At 38.0% G+C, this 16,976-nt stretch overlaps 1 protein-coding gene across 2 annotated transcripts in view; it reads left to right on the forward strand.

Annotated features, from left to right (window-relative positions):
- Positions 1-16,976, forward strand: part of PLS1 (plastin 1) — a 116,789-nt gene that overhangs the window by 26,254 nt on the left and 73,559 nt on the right. The window contains exon 2 of one of the 2 annotated variants that reach the window (XM_044251540.1): positions 5,965-6,122. The exons of the other annotated variant lie outside the window; for it this stretch is intronic. The gene's annotated coding sequence lies outside the window, so the exon portion shown is untranslated. The remainder of the gene's footprint in view (positions 1-5,964; positions 6,123-16,976) is intronic. 2 annotated transcript variants of the gene reach the window in all.

Here is a 16,976-nt window from a genome sequence, read left to right on the forward strand (position 1 = left end):
TGCCTACTTGTGATCTGTCTCTGTCAAATAAATAAATAAAATCTTTAAAAAAAAAAAGAAATTCATAACATACTGGTCCCCTCATTGTTTCTGAATGGTGTGCTCAAGAGCTCTTATTTTCTAAATACTTTCCACTTTACATATTACTTTTCCAAAATCAGAAAATAACCATACAGTATCCATTCTTTAAAAAGGATGCATTGGGCAATCCCTATCAAAACAATGCCAGCATTTTTCACAGAACTAGAACAAACAAATCTTAAATTTGAATGGACCCTGAAAAGACCTCAAATAGAGAAAGTAATATTGAAAAAGCAGAGCAAAGTGGGAGGCATCAGAATTCCAGATTTCAAGCTCTATTACAAAGCTGTCATCATAAAGACAGTATGGTACTGGCATAAAAACAGACACATATATCAATGGAACAGAACAGAGAGCCCAGAAATGGACCCTCAACTCTATGGTCAACTAATCTTCGACAAAGCAGAAAAGGAGGAAAAAGACAGTCTCTTCAACAAATGGTGTTGGGAAAATTGAACAGCTGCATGCAAAAGAATGAAACGGGACCACTTTCTCAGAGTGGATGAAAGAAAGACCTAAATGTAAGACAGGAATCCCTCAAATCCTAGAGGAGAACACAGGCAGCAACCTCTTTGGCCTCTGCTACGGCAACTTCTTGCTAGACACATCTCAAGGGAAACAAAAGCAAAAATGAACTATTAGGAATTCATCAAGGTAAAAAGCTTCTGCACAGCAAAGGAAACAATCAACAAAACCAAAACTGACAGAATGGGAGAAGATATTTGCAAATGACATATTGGATAAAGGGCTAGTATCCAAAATCTATGAAGAACTTATCAAACTCAACACCCAAAAAACAAATAATCTAGTTAAGAAATGAGCAGAAGACATGAATAGACACTTTTCCAAAGAAGACATCCAGATGGCCAACAGACACATGAAAAGATGCTCAGCATTATTGATCATCAGGGAAATGGAGATCAAAACCAAGATACCATCAGAATGTCAGAATGGCTAAAATTAAGGAAACAGCATTTGTTGGCAAGGATGTAGAGAAAAGGGAACACTTGTGCACTGTTGGTGGGAATAGAGACTGGTGCAGCCACTCTGGAAAACAGTATGGAAGTTCCTTAAAAGGTTAAAAATAGAACTACCCTACGACCCAGCAACTGCACTACTAGATATTTATCCAAAGGATAAAAAATGCTGATTTAGGGGCGCCTGGGTGGCTCAGTGGGTTAAGCCGCTGCCTTCGGCTCAGGTCATGATCTCGGGGTCCTGGGATCGAGTCCCGCATCGGGCTCTCTGCTCAGCAGGGAGCCTGCTTCATCCTCTCTCTCTGCCTGCCTCTCTGCCTACTTGTGATCTCTCTCTGTCAAATAAATAAATAAAATCTTTAAAAAAAAATGCTGATTTGAAGGGGCACATGGACCCTGATGTTTATAGCAGCACCATCAGCATTAGCCACATTATGGAGAGAGTCCAAATGTCCATTGAGCAACGAATGGAGAAAGATGTGGGGTACATATATATATCCATATATACATGTGTATACACACACACACACACACACACACACACTGGAATATTATTTGGTGATCAAAAAGAATGAAATCTTGCCATTTGCAACAGTGTGGATGGAACTAGAAGATATTATCCCAAGTAAAAAAAGTCAGAGAAAGATAAATAGCATGATTTCACTCATATGTGGAATTTAAGAAATAAAACAGATGAACATAGGGGAAGGGAAGGAAAGATAAAATAAGATAAAAACAGAAAGGGAGGCAAACCATAAGACTCTTAACTGTAGAGAGCAAACAGGGTTGCTGGAGGGAAGGTAGGTGGGGGATGGACTAAATGGGTGATGGGTAGAAAGGAGGGCATTTATTGGGATGAACACAGGGTGGTGTATGTGGGTGATGAGTCACTGGATTCTGCTCCTGAAACCAGTGCTGCACTGTATGTTAGCTAATTTGAAATTAATTTTTTTAAGAAGTGGGAAAGGAATTTTTGATGATTAAAAACCAGCAACAAGGCAGAAAATGAAAAGGAAAAGACACCAAACTTTAAAATTCAGAAAGCAAATAGACCTGGAAATTACTTAGCCAACCTGAAGTCTCATTAAAAACCTGTAGAAAAAGTTGAAAACCGATTTTATTGGTATCATAAAATATTTCGTACATATTCCCTCCCCTCGCACACAAAGGATGCATTGGGCAGATAACTGACTTTCCTGTGAAGTCCCTGGGGGAAATCAGACACTGCAAATCCCAGTTTTAGTCAAGAAGTTAGCAGGAGTCCACCGTCAGCAGCAGGGTCACAAACATCCATAAATGAAATAACGTACTGAAATAATGTAAATCTTGATGCAAGAATCGTTAGTGGTCATTTCATGCAACTTTCTATGTAGAAATCCCTAAAGACAACGCCGTACGCCCCAAATGTACTTTCAGCCTGAATTGGATGCCCAGTGGAGAGAATTTTAGTATTCCCAAGGGAGCCCAGGTTGGCTCTGGACCACTGGGATAGTACCTATTTCTTTATATTGTTGCAGAAATTTTCTGATATTTTGGCCTAATCCTAGTTTTGCCATCCTTTGGCCATGTAGAGCAAGAATAAGCCGCCTTCAATACAGGTGCCTTTTAAGAGTCTCATGCTCTACCGACTGAGCTAGCCGGGCAATACAGGTGCCTTTTAAATATATGTCCATGTATTTTAACAATCATTGTGGTGGAATAGTAGAGCAGATAGTTTGGTATGTTTTGATCAGATGTATGCACTACAGAATCATCGCCACAATCAAGATGTGGAATATTTTCATTTCTCCCCAGAGTTTCTTCACATCCCCTTTCAGTCTTTTGCTCCTTCTGCCCCTCTTCTAGGCAACCATTCATCGGATTTCTGTCTCCATAGATTAGTTTTCATTTTCTGGATTTGATATAGAGGGAATTATACAATATGTACTCTTTTTTTTTTAAGGCTGGTACCATACCAAGCTTTCATTTTTTTTTTCCATTTTGTGAAGCAGTTTTATAACAGTTGTTCTCTACTTTAATGGAGGCATCATAAAATGTGTTTCACACTTCCTCTTCAGAGAATTAGTCATTCAGTGAAAACAGATTATGGATTTTATAAGCGAACCTTTTCCTACCACACTTAAAAAGTAGAATTGGACAATAACCTTTGAGGCACTTCTAGCTTTAACAGTATATAATTCTATATAATGTTTCCAGTTACTATTCAAAGGTGATTTTGTACATTTCCTTAAAATTAGTTCAGTGACTCTAAAATAAATATTCAGTAGGATGTAGGGTTTGTTTTATTTTTTTGTTGTTGTTGTTGTTTTTTTATAAATTTTTTTTTTTTAAAGATTTTATTTATTTATTTATTTATTTGTCAGAGAGAGCGCGAGCGAGAGCAAGCACAGGCAGACAGAGTGGAAGGCAGAGTCAGAGGGAGAAGCAGGCTCCCCGCGGAGCAAGGAGCCCGATATGGGACTCGATCCCAAGCCGGAATCATGACCTGAGCCGAAGGCAGCTGCTTAACCAACTGAGCCACCCAGGCGTCCCTGTTTTATTTTGTTTTTAAGTTTAACACAATTTCCTAGTTATTTCCAGGAATCTCAATGTATACTTAATTGTTTAATGATTGTTCACATGGTGAAAACAAAGTTGCCATTTCAAAATTTGAAGTGGCAAATGAATATGGATAAAAATAACGTAAGATCTCATAGGACAGTTGTATTCCGAGGAAGAAAACCTGCCTGAGTGGAATCTAAAGACTAAAATGAAATTCAGGTATAGAGACACGTGGGTGGTTCAGTTGGTTGAGTGTCAGGTCATGATCCCAGGGAGTCCCACACCGGGCTCCTTGATCAATGGGAAACCTGCTTCCCTCTCTGCTTCTCTTTCCCTATGCTTGTGTTCTCTCTCTGACAAATAAATAAATATAATCTAAAAGAAAGAAAGAAAATAAATCCAGGTATAATTTAAGCCACAGTCATAAACAAGCAAATGGTGATATCATCTACATTTTTGTCTCCTGATTTTTTTATAGTTCCAAACCACGCCCATGTTGCAAATTGGCCTTTCTACCTGAGACCAAGTTCTTTTGAGATTAAAATCTTAGTAGTAGGCAGAATATTTCAGTTGGCCTTGCTTACTTGCTATTTTAAATCTTCTGAGTTGTTTCTTTGGACCTCCAAATCTCAGGTGATAAGACCAACAGAAGCAGGTATGCAATCTTTTCCCTATGTTAATAGCAATAATCAGGTCTCAGATTCTGGAACTGCCTTTTTTATGTTTGTTAAAATGAGATTAACCCCCCTCATGCTTTGTTCTGTTTTAGTGCATTCTTGCTTTGGGATTCTAGGTGGCTTTGCATAATCAAAGCAAATAGTAATCATGGTGTGAGAGTCATACTGTTCTTAGTTCTCTTTTAATTACTTTTTTTCTTAAATTTTTAAAGATTTTATTTATTTGTTAGTGAGAGAGGGGGAGAACACAAGAAGGGTGCAGAGAAAGAGGGGGACGCAAAGTCCCTGCTGAGGAAGGAGCCCAATGTGGGGCTTGATCCCAAGACCCTGGGATCATGACACGAGCCCAAGGCAGATGCTTATCTAACTGAGCCACCCGGGTGCCTCAATTTTTCAGTTTTGAAAACTATTTCTACCTTAAGTAATACTTGTTAGATAAGTAAGGGCTGTTTTTGTTTACTCAGAGTTGGATTAAAAAATTCAATTCATGGGACGCCTGGGTGGCTCAGTTGGTTGGACGACTGCCTTCGGCTCAGGGCGTGATCCTGGAGTCCCGGGATAGAGTCCCACATCAGGCTCCCAGCTCCATGGGGAGTCTGCTTCGCTCTCTGACCTTCTCCTCGCTCATGCTCTCTCTCACTGTCTCTCTCTCTCAAATAAATAAATAAAAAATCTTTAAAAAAAATTCAATTCATAATTTTTGATTTGACTAATTTTCCTTTAGAAATGTATATAAATTCTTAGAAACATGCTAATGGGCCAAGACACAGTCTGTGCTCTTCAGAATGTATATGTATAATTGCTTTGAAGCTTGATTCTTTTACTCTAATGAAACAGCTCTTCCAATCTATGGTTTTATCATGGATAAGCAAGACTTTTCTTTCTTCTAAAGGAATTTCACAGATACCTAACACAAATGGTAATAGAAGATGTTGCCAGTATTGGGACATGTTAAGAAAATACCCAACCGGGCACCTGGGTGGCTCAGTGGGTTAAAGCCTCTGCCTTCAACTCGGGTCATGATCTCGGGGTCCTGGGATCCAGTCCCGAATCAGGCTCTCTGCTCAGTGGGGAGCCTACTTCCCCCTCTCTCTGCCTGCCTCTCTATTTGTGATCTCTCTCTCTCACTGTCAAATAAATAAGTAAAATCTTAAAAAAAAAGAAAAGAAAAGAAGATACCCAACCATCTTGAGTCTGAAGAAAATACCTTAGTTGAAATTAATTCTTTATCATTATTTTTGCTCTTCTACATTTTTAAGTACCAGAAAGTACTTGGAGGTAGTGCTCTTGTTTAAAAACTCCCCTTCCCCCTAATGTTTCAGTGAATTTGGGAAGAAGCCGAGGGCTTTCAGAAAATTTCCTTATATAGAGTAAAGATAAACATGTTGCCTTTCACTGTGAACATTCTTAAAGGTTTCTGAAATTGACTGGAGAGCCATAGATCTTTCACCTACAAAGTCCTGGAAGCTGTGGCAGCCTCCTTTGAGCTCTTTTCTTAGTAAAACAGAAAATGAGCAGTTCTCAGCTCATGTAAAGCTGAGAAGGTCTTGAATGATGCATGTCGAGGAAAGTTGGATACTGATACTGCTGGCAGTTTGCACAGCTCTTACTGCCAAAGAATTAAAGACTCTGGGGTTTTCTTAAAAGGGGCCAGCTTCTGAAAACTTAAGTATTTTTCCTTTGTGCAGTGACCTGAGCTCTCAGACCTCCCTAGTAAGTTAAGACTTACCTGCTCAGCTTTGTGAAGCAGTCGACCATTTCGGGTTATTTGTATGGATCATGGAGTAGAGTACTCTGTGGCTCTTCTGAGAGAAAGAAACACATCATGACCAGTGAACTCTGGAAAGTGAGTACCATGGACAAATTTCACCTAGTTCTTAAGACACCTTTTATGGCTTTCCAAAGAGCCAGAATTCCCTTTCCTGTATTTGCCTGGAGCCCAACAAAGGCGGTGCCCCTGTGCTAGTCCTTTCATAGTGAAGCAGCCAAATGCTCAATTGTGTTCTTGCAGAGGAGGGGGATAACATTCCTTTATGATCCTTAGTTTAGATCAGCTTACCACCCAAAGCATGATATTTGATTACCCTTATTATGTTACTTTGCATAGCTACAAATGTTACTAATGGTGTGGCCTTATCTAGCCATTAAAAAAGTCCAAGTTCACACTGACTTAGCTTCAGTGCTATGAAAGGCCCTATTGCTAAGGATCATAGGAATAGGAGCCTGTGGAGAATGGAGTGGCATTTGGGGTTAGGTATGTCCTGCAGGGATGCATCCTGAACTCCTGAATATAGTCCACTGAGTGCTTGGCTGCCTGTTTTTTTCTGTTTTCTGATTTTAATCTCTAATGCTTGCTATGTCTGGGCCTGAATTGCTTTAAGAATTATTATAAACATTTATTGGCTTTTCCTGACTATACTCTTGTATTAGAACTGAGGCTTTTAGGATTCCTTCTGTTTCTTTCCTTCCAAATGTTTCCATCCTAGTTCTCAGTCTCACAGGATAGAAAAGATGCTGTCATTAACCAGAAGTAGCATATGGTGGGAAGAATTCTCCCTTTACCTATTCCAGTAGAGGCTGGACATTGAGCTCTTTGTCCTTGGAACAGTGGCCTCCAGGGTTTTTCATTGTTCTGCTCCCATCAATAAAAACATTTTGTGTATACACCAGTTCCAAGGAATATATTTGTAATAACTGATATGGTACAATATACACTCAGGGTACTGTTTGTTGCCACAGACAGTGTGAAACTATTTTATGTAGTCTTGATGATTTTGGATCATTTGTCCGATTTGTGGTCACATTCACCTCTCTTTTATTCTCTAATGTAGCTGGTGAAGACTCATTAGGAGTGAAGGTGTCTGCTCCTCCATTTTTTGTAGGTTTGTATTATTAGTGTGTTTTCAGTACCCAGTTTCTCTGTGAGCATCATTTAAAGCTACTTGCCCATTTAGTGACGATAGTCTTGCTATCAGCTAAGTTATGTCATTTGTCAGTTCATTCACTGAGGCATACATAAATTTCAGGATGTTGGAAACACTGAAGTGGTCAAAGGAGCGATGGCCCACTGTCTAGCTCCTGCTTTGTGAAATATTCACTCTTCTCTTGGGGGTCTCTTAAACTATTGTGACATGGGATCCTCCATCATAAGGACCAAGTTAGGATGCTAGAGAAAATAAGTATGTTAAATATTTGTAAATCTAATTTAATTCCTTGATACTGCTTCCTAATGTTCACTTCTTGCCCTCTGGGGGAAACCTTTATTCTTGGTATCTTTTGAGGAGCTAAGAGTATGGCCTCAGTCTTACCTATAGAGGGGTTTAGACTGGATGACTTTCTTCTTTTTTTAAAAGATTTTATTTATTTTTAGAGAGTGAGCATGAGCAGGGGGAGGAACAGAGGGCAAGGGGCAAGCTGACTCTCTGCTGAGCAGGGAGCCTGATGCGGTGCCTGATACTAGAACCCTGAGATCATGACCTGAGCCAAAGGTAGGCGCTTACCCAACTGAGTCAGTGCCTCACTGACTGAGCCACCCAGGTGCCCCAGGACTGGATGATTTCTAAGGTTTTTTTTTAAATCTGGGATTTTTATCCCATTTATTTATTTGTCTGCTTATTTTTTTGTAGATACCTATTAACTCATTCTCATAAATAACTCTCATTGCTTGGAAGTTGTTCTATAAGCAATAATTTTCAGAAATATGAATGACATATTAGGATATGCGTTTTAAGTCAAGATTTTAGAAATATATGTGATACCCAAACACAACTTTCAAAGTCTCCTTACTCTTCAAGGCCCACTCAGCTTAAACATTATCCTCTCAAGAAAATCTTTGTTAGGCCCCTGTTTTGCTTCCTCCTTATTCTTCCCATATAGCTCTGTCTGTACATGTTTATCAGTAGACGTGGGTTATGGTTGTATGTGTGCACATTTGCCTTTCATGAGGCACAGTAATTTATTGCTCAGTTTTATACCAGCAAGCCTTGCCGAATCACTTCTTTTTCACTGAAAATGTTGAAGTAAGTTGTTGAGCACATATTCTCTAAGAAATTATTCTTAAAATGTTTTCTTCCCAAGAGAACTTTTTGGGAGCATCTGGATTTGGAGTTCTTAACCTGGAGCCTGTAGACCTCTCAAAGGTCTGTGAATGGGCTTAAGGGTAGGTGGTACATCTACAGACTCTCTGAAGTCATGTGCAAAATTCAGAGCTGTGTGCATTTTTCTGGGTGCAGTGGCCATAGCTTTTGCTCAAAAAGGCTAAAAATCAAAAGACCATCTAATATAAACTATTAATATAAATTTATGTTTCCTTTCTAACCAGATTTTCATCACTTTTGCATGTTTTCAGTTCTCTGTAGCATTTTGTGACCTTACTATTATGCAAATCATATTTTTAGCAATGCTTAATATAACCATAAGCTTGAAAATGCCATGCTATATTTCCTACTAATTATGTACTCATGACATTATTTTACTTATGAGTGATAATTCTTATTGAATTTAATATGTAAGTATTTTACTTATTAGAAAAAAGGGAGAATTGGGAGTTAAGTTAGGATTAAAAAAGTAAAAAGAACCATATATAGAACTGTCCTGTAAACCTCTACATTGAGTCTTCTGATTTCAATGTCTATATAAAAGAGGCTCAGATCTCTTCCTTGAATATCATGTGGAAAGTTGATTCCTTGGTTTCCCTGACATCCTACTTCATGTCTTCATTGCTCTTAGACATTCAAGAGTCAGTGTGGTTTATTGAACTGGGACTCAAGCACACTGAAAGCAGTACCAGCTTTGACACCCAGCAGCAGATGACCTAGTCCATGTAGGTTGATTTCTTGGAGTCTGTTTACTTATTTGTAAAATGGGAGTAAAATAATATAGGGAAACAGATCATATTATTACATAGCAAATTATTATCTTTGGTTCTAATTAATGGATTAATGGGGGTCAAAAGTGATAACATATGTGAAAGTGCTTTATAAATTAGAAAGCAGGGGTATGTGGGTGGTGCAGTCAGTTAAGTATATGAATCTAGGTTTCCGCTCAGGTCATGATCTCAGAGTCGTAAGATGGAGCCCTGGGTCAGGCTCCCTACTAAGCGGGAAGTCTGCTTGAGATTCTCTCTCTCCCTCTCTCTCTGCTCCCACACTCCACATACACTCTCTCCCTCAGCAAAAAAATCTAAAAAAGAAATTAAATTAGCACTTAAATGTGAGACACTTTTTTTCCCGATAATGGCACCTACTTCTTCAATGTCATGATAGTCTTCCTTAGTCTTTGGTTTTGGCCCACCATGAAGAATCAGTTTCAAATCTATGTTTTTACAAAATTTAGGTCATGGAGCACCTGGGTGGCTCAGTGGGTTAAAGCCTCTGCCTTCGGCTTGGGTCGTGATCTCAGGGTCCTGGGATGGAGCCCTGCATCGGGCTTTTTGCTCAGTGGGGAGCCTGCTTTCTCCTCTCTCTCTGCCTGCCTCTCTGTCTACTTGTGATCTCTCTCTGTCAAATAAATAAATAAAATCTTTTAAAAAAAATTAGGTCATTATTATTAGCTAAGATGGAAATGTCTAGTGTGTTTGCACTGAGACACTTATATTAACTGAGTAAACAGACTCACATGAAAACATACAAGTAGAACAATGTTATTTTAAGGTACTGAAATTAACTAAGGTAATATTTCCAAAGATTGCAAATGTTGGGTGTTGGTCTGGCTCTGTAAGGAGATTGGTTAAATTCCCTTGTCATAGATCCCAATACTTTCCTGGGCCCAGCCTTATATGAAGTAGTGGAAACATGGACCTTGACACTGCTGTTTGGATTATATGACTCTAGTGCTTATTAGCTGAGTGGTGTTGGGTAAGTTACTTAACTTTATTGAGCTTGAGTGTCTATCAGTAAAAATAGATATAAACTTCTACTTTTGGGGGTTGTTTTAGGGATTAGAAATAATTTGGGGTACCTGGCTGCCTCAGTCAGTGGAGCATGTGACTTGATCTCAGGGCTGTGACTTTGGGTGTAGAGAATATTTTTTAAAAAAAATTAGAGATAATTTATATAAAGGACCTGGCACATAGTAGATTCTCTTCATATGGTCGATATTATGAACTTTAAAAATTATGCTATTGTAGATTTGTGTGTAACTGTGTCTGGGCTGATCTGTTTTAGACCCTATTCATCATTCAGCCTTTCATTCTAGGTGCTCTTTATTTAAGTCATAGATCAACGCCTCACACACTTCAGCTTTTGCTCTGTATTTACAAACTGAAATTTTAACTTAGGAGAGTTGCTACCTAATTTTCTTTAAAAACAGATTAGATTTTCTGCTGTATATTCTTAAAACCAGATGAAGAGGATGATTAAGTAAAATGCATGATGGAAAGTACTGCTGTATACAGTTGTAGTATAATATTATTCTGTGTAAGTTTTCTTTCATATTTTTAGTTATAAAATAGTGAAACATCCAAAAGAATACTGAGAATAATACAATATACACACATTTTCTCTACCCGGATTTAAGAAATGTCAGCAATTTTCTATTTATTTTATGTGTCAGCTCTTTGTTTTCTCTAAGGAGTAAAACATTAGACAGATGACTGAAGGCTCTTCCCCATTTTAATCCTGTACCTCACTGACAGTCCTGAAGTTGGCATTGTAATTATTTTCCCCAACCATCTGTATTTTTCCATTAGTGTTTTCCATTAATAATATACTGTTTTAAATGCTTTAAAAATTTTTTTACAAATGATAGCTGCTGTATACTTTTCCTAACTTAACATATATTTCTCATGTTAAAACCAGTATCCACTTCATTTTAACTGTTATGTAGTATTTCACTAAGTGAATATTCTGTAATTATCCAGTCACCTGATGCAGGAATTCAAGTGGTTTCCAATTTTTTGATATTATTTTTTAAAATATTTTATTTATTTATTTGTCAGAGAGAGAGAGATAACAAGAGAGAGGGAGAAGCAAGCTCCCCACTGAGCAGGGAGCCCGATGTGGGGCTTGATCTCAGGACTCTGGGATCATGACCTGAGGTAAAGGCAGACACTTAACTGGCTGAACTACCCAGATGCCCCCAATTTTTTTTTTCTTTATTTATCTGACAGAGATCACAAGTAGGCAGAGAGGCAGGCAGAGAGAGAGGAGGAAGCAGGCTCCCTGCAGAGCGGAGAGCCCAATGCGGGGCTCGATCCCAGGACCCTGGGATCATGACCTGAGCTGAAGGCAGAGGCTCAACGCACTGAGCCACCCAAGCGCCCCGATGCCCCAAATTTTTAAATACTATTAACAGTGGTGTGCTTTTACCTTTATTTTGGTATATTTGTACAAGAGTTTCTCTGGGATAAATTTCTAGAAGTGGAGTTGTATGTTAGAGAGTATGCGTATCTTCACCTCTTTCAGATATACACCACTCTGGAGAGGAGACTGTTTAAGATGTTGGGTCATTGTTTTCATTTGCCTTTCCCAATATAGTAGCTATTTAAATAGTGTTTAAAATCTATGGCATAATCCCATTTTAAAAAATCATATATATATACATATACATATATATACACACACACATACACATATATATATTTATATACCTATATATATAGTATATATATAAATATATATATATAATTTGTAAATTAAAATAGTCCAGAAGGATACCTCCCAAGTACAGCAGTTGTTATAGATTTTTATACTGAGCATGAAATATATGAGCAAAGCAAGAAAATGTGACCCATAATGATAGGGGAAAGTCTGTCAACCAAAAAATGACCCAGAACTGACACAGATATTAGAATTACCAGATAATGGCACCAAAACAGTCATTACAACTATATTCCAAATGCTTTGAAGAGTTAAGTGGAGACATTGAAAATACTTTAAAAGACTTGTACTGAACTTCTAGAGATAAAGATAGAGAAAAACGTAACATGCCAAATGAACAATACACTGGATGGTCTTAAGGACATATCAGACATTGTAGAAGAAAAGAATAGTGATTTTGAAGATATAACAATAGAAACTATCCAAAATGAAACAGAATAAAGAATTATAAAAAATTAAAAGTATCATCAGTGATCTGTGGGACTTAAGTGACCTAATATCCATGTATATAGAGTCCCTAAGGAGGGGGAACAGAAAAAAATATTTGAAGAATCATGGTTAAAATTTTTCCAAATTTGGGGCATGTGGGTGGCTCAGTAGGTTGGGCAACTGCCTTCAGCTTGGGTCATGATTTCAGAGTCCTGGGATCCAGCCCTGAATCAGGCTCCTTGCTCAGCACGGAGCCTGCTTCTCCCTCTCTGTCTGCTGCTCCCCCTGCCTGTGCTCTCCCTCTCTCTCAAATGAATAAATAAAAATCTTAAAAATTTTTTTTCTAAATTTGCTGAGAAGTATGAGCCTCTAGACCCAACAAGGTCAATTCATGTATGTATAAAGCAAAACATACATGAAGAAAACTGCATCAAAGCACATTGTAATTAAATTGCTTAAAGCCAGGATAAAGGATCTTATCTTTAGGGATAAAATCTTAAACCAGAGAGAAAAGATCACTTATATAATTACATACAGAGGAAGATGGATAAAGATAATATATATTTCTTGTTGTAAATGTGCATAATAGTGTGGAGAAACATCATCAAAATACTGAAAGGAAAACTGTCAGCCTAGAATTCTACACCCAACAAAAATATCTTTTAAAAATAAAGATGAAATAAAGACATTTCAGACATGTAAAGTGGAAAAATTTATCCTCAGCAGATCCCCACTGTAGGAAAAGTTATAGGGGGGATGCCTGGGTGGCTCAGTGGGTGAAAGCCTCTGCCTTCAGCTCAGGTCATGATCTCGGGGTCCCAGGATCGAGCCCTGCATCAGGCTGGCTCTCTGCTCAGTGGGGAGCCTGCTTCCTCCTTTCTCTCTGCCTGCTTGTGATCTCTGTCTGTCAAATAAATAATAAAATAAATTTTTAAAAATGTTATATGAAGATCTTCAGGCAGAAAGAAAATAATACCATATGGAAATACAGATCTATACAAAGGAAGAAATGGTACTGTATATTTAAGTCAACTCTAAGATCTTTTCTTATTATTTAAGTATATTTAAAAGATAATTACTTAAATGGAAAAATACAATGTAGTATGGGGTTTATAACATATGTAAAATGGATAACAAAAATAACAAAGTATTGGCGGGGATAAATGGAAGTATGCCACTGTAACATCCTTATACTCTACATGGAGTGGTGTTATATCACTTGACGAGAAGCTTCAATGAGTACAAAACACTAAAGCAACCACTAAAATAACAGAGTTGAGCAAGAAAGGAGAAAAATGGAATTATAAGAAATATTTGAGTAATACAAAAGCAGATAGAAAAAGAGGAAGAAAGGAAACAAAGAACAGGTGGAGCAAAGAGCAAAATGAGAGACTCAAACCCAACTATATTAATGATCACATTAAAAGGTTCATGGTAATAAATAAATAAATAAATAAATAGTTAATGGTCTAAACTCCCTAGTTAAAAAGCAGAAATAGTTCATATTGGGTGAAAACACAAGACCCAGCTAAATGTTGCCTTGAAGAAACTGCACTTTAAATATAAAGGCATAGGTAGGTTAAAAGTAACAGGATTGGAAAGATCACCTGGGATGGAGTCCTGCATCCAGCTCCTTGCTCCGCAGGGAGCCTGCTTCTCTCTTTTCCCTGGCCCTGCTTTCTCTCTCTCTCTCCCTCAAATAAATAAAATCTTAAAAGCTCTGGAAAATACAAACTAAACTGTAGTGACATTATTCACATTATTGGTTGCCCAGCAACAGGGAGAGATGGGAGTAAGGTATTACAGAGAGTGTGAGGAAACTTGTGGGAGTGTTATATTCACTGTCTTGACTATAGTGATGTGTGTAGTATGTCAAAACTTCAAATTTTGTACTTTAAATAGGTATACTTTAGTGTTTGTTAATTATAGCTTTTTTTTAAAAAAAAAAAAGATTTTATTTATTTGTCAGAGAGGGCACAAGCAGGGGGAGCAGCAGAAGGAGAGGGAGAAGCAGGTACCCCTGCTAAGCAAGGAGCCTGTTGTGGAGCTAGATAGATCCCAGGACTCTGGGATCATGACCTGAGCCGAAGGCAGTTGCTTAACCACTGAGCCACAGCAATTAACAGGTTCCCCTGTTAATTATATCTTAATAAAGCTGTTAAATAGAAATAAATATAATATAAATAAAGCTGTTAGTAAAGCTGTTAAAAATAAATATTTAGTTTTAAAAAGATGTTCATAAAAAGTTGTGAGATCATGGGAGAAGATGTAAAATGTGATATTTAAAAGTGGGTAAGTAGTTTTATGTTTAAGTTATGCTCCTTTACTGGCATAATATTTTCAAGGATCCTCCGAGTTGTGACTTATGTTGTACTGCATTCCTTCTTATTGCTGAATGATGTTCCATTCTATGGATAACATCCCATTTTGTTTCTTCTCTCATCAGTTGTTGGACACTTTGGTTGTCTTGTCTATTATGAATAGTGCTATATGAAAAGCTTATGAAGGCATAGCCCCCAAAATTAACTGTAGTTTTAAAGTATGTGTGTGTTTTCAGTATATGAATTAAAGAAAAGAACAAAGCAGCAAGTTAAAGGTTATCCAAAAATCCCATCACTGTGCCATTACTTTTTATCATACGTGAATATCCTTCTAGACATCTCTACATAAAATAAGGAACTGCTTTAAATGCAAACTTTATCTACCTCCATTCTTTTTCCTCTTCTCACTCTCCTGCTGTCACAGCTCCTGAAGAGGCTGGCCAGCTTCATTAGGTGTGATCAAGTACAATTAGTGTACGGGTGTGAGTGTGGGGGCCAGGAGACCTCTCTCCCACAATGTTCCTCGCTGTTGACTCACTTTGCCTGAGATTCTGAAAATTTTAAAAAAGATTTTATTTATTTATTTGACAGGGAGAAACATAGCTAGAGAGAGGGAACACAAGCAGGGGGAGTGAGAGAGGGAGAAGCAGGCATCACCCCTAGTGGGGAGCCTGATTCGGGGCTAGATCCCAGGACCCTGGGATCATGACTTGCGCCGAAGGCAGACGCCTAATGACTTAGCCACTCAAGTGCCCCTGAGATTCTGAAATTTTAAAAAAACGGAATACAGCTCTTTATTCTATAATAGTAGTTTAAAACATATAGTTTCCTGGAAGAGGCAATCAGGTGTGGCCTTTCATGTATGCTCTTCCATTTGATCCTGACAAGCTTATGAGGTGTAGGTATTATCACTTACAATATCACAAGTGAGATTCAGAGAGTTCAGCTACACAAGATTGCATAGCTGGTGAGATGGAAACCTAGCACTGCATCTTGGATTTTGTCAGGTTTCATAGCAGAGTAGAAGAGGGCACAGGGTGCTGAGAAGGAAGTCTGGGACTGCTGCCCTGTTAAGGCAGAAATGCTGGCTTGAAGGATTGGCATCTTTAACAACCCATGGCCCACTTAACTGGTCTGTGAGTATGGTCTTCAGAACATAGGGAAAATAATGATATTTCAGGGCTGGCAGAACGATACCTGCTTTAAAAAGGCTGCCTCAGGGTGCGCCTGAGTGGCTCAGTGGGTTAAAGCCTCTGCCTTTGGCTCAGGTCATGATCCCAGGGTCCTGGGATTGAGCCCTGCATTGGGCTCTCTGCTCAGCAGGAAGTCTGCTTTCTGCCCTGTCTCTGCCTGCCTTTCTGCCTACTTGGGATCTCTGTCTGTCAAATAAATAAATAAATAAATAAATAAAATCTTAAAAAAAAAAAAAAAAGACTGCCTCCGGGTGGAGTTAGTAAAAGGCGAAAGATTTATGCGCTCTGAAGAGAAACCAGAGTATTGGTGTGGAGTTAGTATTCCTGTGTTAAAATGCAGCCCTACTATCTGTGTCTTTGAGGCTCATTTTGGAATGTAATGATGTGCTACCTTATTTTAGATTTTTAAAAATTTATAAAATTTAAAGAAGTTTTTATTTTAATTCTAGGTAACATTAAGTATTGTATTCATTTCAGGTGATCAGTATAGTGATTCAACAATTCGTAAATAACCCAGTGTTCATCAAAAGTGGACACCTTAATCTGTCACCAATTTCACCTACTCTCTAATCGACCTTCCCGCAGGCAGCCATCACTTTATTCTGTATAGTTAAGTGTCTGCTTTTTAGTTCATCTCTCTTTTTTCTCATATGTTTTGTTTCTTAAATTCCACATATGGGTGAAATTATACTGTATTTATCTTTCTCTGACTTATTTTGCTTATCATTATACTCTCTAGCTCCCTCCATCTTGTTGCAAATGACAATAGCTCATTCTTTTTTAGGGGTAAATAATATTCCATTATACACAGATATGTATACACACACACCACATTCCCTTATTCATCTATCAGTGGGTACTTGGGTTACTTCCATATCTAGGCTATTGTAAATAAACCTGTAATAAATACAGAGATGCATGTATCCCTTTGAATTAGTGTTTTTGTATTTTGGGGGTAAATACCTAGTAGTGTGATTACTGGATTGCAGGGTACTTCTATTTTAACTTTTTGAGGAACCTCCGTACTGTTTTTCACAGTTGACATTCCTACAAATAGTGTGCAAGTGTTCTTTTTTCTCCACATCCTTGCTAAAGCTTGCTTTTTGTGTGTGTGTTGTGGTTTTGACTTTAGCCATTCTGACAGGTGTAATGTAGTTTT

Source organism: Neovison vison, chromosome 6, assembly GCF_020171115.1.
Source record: "Neovison vison isolate M4711 chromosome 6, ASM_NN_V1, whole genome shotgun sequence".
In the NCBI taxonomy this organism is placed as follows: Eukaryota; Metazoa; Chordata; class Mammalia; order Carnivora; family Mustelidae; genus Neogale; species Neogale vison.